The 3,655-nt window shown below is 38.6% G+C and overlaps 1 protein-coding gene across 15 annotated transcripts in view; it reads left to right on the forward strand.

Moving 5' to 3' along the window:
* Positions 1–3,655, forward strand: part of CACNA1D (calcium voltage-gated channel subunit alpha1 D) — a 253,243-nt gene that overhangs the window by 18,690 nt on the left and 230,898 nt on the right. The window contains exon 1 of one of the 15 annotated variants that reach the window (XM_080384051.1): positions 5–88. The exons of 13 other annotated variants lie outside the window; for them this stretch is intronic. The gene's annotated coding sequence lies outside the window, so the exon portion shown is untranslated. Of the gene's footprint in view, positions 1–4; positions 89–3,655 lie in introns of those variants that run through there. One more of the 15 variants, XM_080384043.1, reaches the window with a different exon arrangement.

Consider the following 3,655-nt stretch of genomic DNA (forward strand, 5'->3'; position numbering starts at 1 on the left):
TTTTTTCTAGGAAGATATTGCCTGCCAGCTTGAAACATATAAATTGCTGGAATTTGCATCAAAATATGACAGTTCTTCTCTGATGAAGGTAGGTAATGAAATTACATAGGTAAAGCTAACTTTTTTTAACTAGAGCACCAAGGTTTGGCTCAGAAATTGTATGAAATTCACCTTTAGTTATAGTCTGGCACTGAACAGAGTAAAGAGAGTTTATCATTGACATAAATCTGAACTAGAGAGAAAATGTAATTCCTGGGAGTCTGTATTTTACATAAATATCCAGTAATGTGTTCTTCCTGGCTTAATTTGTCCAAAAATTTAAATATAACATATTTTTTTTTATATAAACCTTTCAGTGATCGCAGCCTCGGTAAGTACATTAGATGTAGGTGTACAGCCTGACTATTATTGATTTATATACTTAGTGTAGTATATAGGGCTTTGAACATACATCTTTAGCTAGTTTTGTCATATTTTATCGAACAGTAGGTACAAGGCCTGCTGCTGAATATATCAGAACTGTACTAATTTCATGACTGAAAATGAACTCTATTGCAAATCTCCATTGTGGCAAATTAGCAATTGGACAAAATATTGCAGTAGCAAAGGAGCTCTGTCAGGGATTCATTATTGCTTATTTCATTTTGCGTGTAGTTTTTGTTTTATTGGTATAATAACATTAGGAAAAACAATATGCAATTATTATCACTATTATCACAAAGCAGAGTAGCCTGTTCTCCTGAGTTGTCTTGTATGGATTATAGACAGCACAGATCGAAAAAATTACAATTAGATTAGCAAGGTTCTGCTCTGTACAGAATTAAGAAATACATCAGGAATAATTGTGCATCATAGTAGATGCCTTGAGCCTTGAGAAAGCTACTTTAGGACTCTGTCAGTTTTTAACTTGGACAATTTTTAATTATTTAGTTACCTACCTTAAATATACTGTGTCAGTTTTATGGCACTGCTGTGTGCTTATGTTTTTGTTTTCTTGTAAGCATCCTTTTGTATCCTTTCAGGCTCCTGAGCCACTTTTGATGCCTCTGTGTATCCAGCCCTTTAAATATTGAGACTATCACATACATTTTAAAATGTAGCTTTATATGCTGCTTTATCTCTGAAGCCTTACTGTAAAATAGCATTTCAGAATTCCTTTTTAATATCTTTAGCTGATCCTCTTGCAAAATATGTACATATCAGAGCAATCATCTTTAGAATAGGTTAGATAAATTTTTTATGACCAAATGTGAATTTTTCAGTAGGTTTTTCTTGATGTGGTACAGTACTAATAAAGAAAATGCAACACAATTCTGAGAGTAAATAGCTTCTAGAGCTTTTCAGACATGACTGGAAACAAATATAATGTAAGATAGCCAGGTGATTTTGGCTGCTTTTGATGATGCTTAAGTTGTCCAGTGACAGAGGAATGGGAATCAAGAAACCTGCATTCATTTCATAGGTTATTAAACCATTCTGGCTCTCTGTACCTTAGTTTTCCCAGACATAAAATGAGTACTACGTGTTTACTGATCATTATAAATTTCATTGAAATATTTTTTTGAAGAGACATATAAACAGTAATTGTTATGACAATATTTCACTCATCCAGGGAAGTGGATTGCTGATGTATCACAAGACCTAATTTCAAGGTGAGGGCAGAGCTGCATTGACTGCTGTCATCCTAACGCTGCAGTCATGTCAAAGGAGCAGGTTCAGGAGCACGACTGTGCTCTGGCAGGGTGGGTTTCCTCAGGCCCCACCTGCCACCTAGCATGTTCTGTGGGTGCTCATCTGCCTACTGCGGCTGGGCTGCAAACTGAAAGGTGCACATGTGCAGCCAGGGACCTAAGACACAGCGCTGGTTGATTCTTAGTGTAAGCACGTGTATCTCTTGCTCTTTGCTTTGTTAGCTTTCTCCAGTATGTAGCGTGTCCAAGAGTATTCAGTGACATAACCACAGGGATTTAACGTGTGCTGTGTGCTAAGTTCTGCCCCTAACAGTTGCAGTCAAGAATCCATAACGTGTTTTTGCTTTGAAATGAAACTCTGAGGCAGACCCATCTGGTTTGGGATGGGATGAACTTCCTCTGGGGGTTAAGGAAGGCAGGCTAAGAAAGTGGGAAGGAGTCACCATACTGGCAAAAAGGGAAGCTCGATTACATCATGACTAAGTAAATAAACTGGATGAGATCCTAACCTCTTATTTGGCTTCTTTTCACCAACTAAATTCTGGCTGATGGAGAATTCCTTTGCTGTAGTCACTTAGAAGAGAGCCATAAAGCTGTCCGCTGAAGATCCTCTGAGGAGCCCTGTGGTTAAGATGTGCAAGGAATGGCATAGGAAGGGCATTTCAAGGGGAAGGCATTAGCACACAGCATTGTGGAAATTTGCAACCAGACTAGCACAGAGTTTAGTGTAAGAAACTGCTGTAGTTCAGGCAGGCCTTAAGGGCTGTGATGGAGGTGCAGTTGCAGCCTTTAATTTTCAGACCTCATATCCCTTGTCTCTGATGTTAGACAATGAGTAATCTGATAGTAGTAAGTTCTTTAAGAAGAAAAGCAGTAACATCTTATTTAATTAATTTCAGATGGGCTGTGTGCAGTTATGTGCGTAAAGCAAAATGGCAGTCAACTAGTAAAATGTTTTCCACAAAATTCTGTGTACAGATTTACTGAATTTTCTTTTGAAAATCAATGTAACTTTAGAGATTATTCTGCCAGTTAGATTGCTTGCTTTGGCACGTTTTCAAAGGAAATTGAACTAACTAATATCTTGTGTGTTGAAATCATCCACTGCATTCATACAGTAATTTTTCCCCAGTGGTATTTTGCAATAAGATTACTTTTGCATGTGGAATTAGTGCACTGAAAGGATGAATCCAAAGAGCTTGTGTAGGGGTGACACATTTTGTCAGGTAAGGATTGGAGAGCTGATGAGCATCTCTCTAATAGATTGTAATAATCACAAAAACCACCTCCTGAATACCAGTTTACATTACAGGCTTTGATAGGTTCTTTCAAAACTCTTATGGTCAGCACGATAACTATTTCTTATTTTCAAAATTATTACATCTTCTAAACTCTGTACAAGCTAGGTGATTTTCAAGACAAATGTAACAGACTTTGAGAGCTGCAATGTAAACAATGCACATATGCAGAACCAGCTGAAGGACGACATCGACCACATCTTGTCTTGCGTTTTCCTTCTGGCATGATGCCTTTCAGAGCTTGCCAGTTCAGCTGAGCTCTGCATCCTGGAGATCTAAACACAGTGCCTGCCTAGCTGCCCAGCTCCTCCTCTGCCTGCGAGTGCAATCTGTGGCTGGTGACAGCTGGCATAGAAATTGGTGATGGGTCAGACTTGCCATGTGTGCCTGTCCCTGTGTGCATGTGTGCACCTGACGCTGGTCAGACAAAGATGGGGTGTTTTTAGGAGGCTGGACACTTCCATGACAAACAGACCTGCCAATCAAAAGAATGGAATTCCAGAAGTGAAGAACTCGCCTACAGGGCAGGAATGACCAGAGGCCGCTATTTAGCCTAGCAGAACAAAAATTCAAAGTTACCAAAAAATAGCACAAAAAATTGCCTCTGTAAATATTTTCACTCTGAAATAAAACTGGCATCCTTTTTGCTTTTTTTTTTGGATTAAG

This window comes from Falco punctatus (genome assembly GCF_963210335.1).
Source record: "Falco punctatus genome assembly, chromosome: 4".
NCBI lineage: Eukaryota > Metazoa > Chordata > Aves > Falconiformes > Falconidae > Falco > Falco punctatus.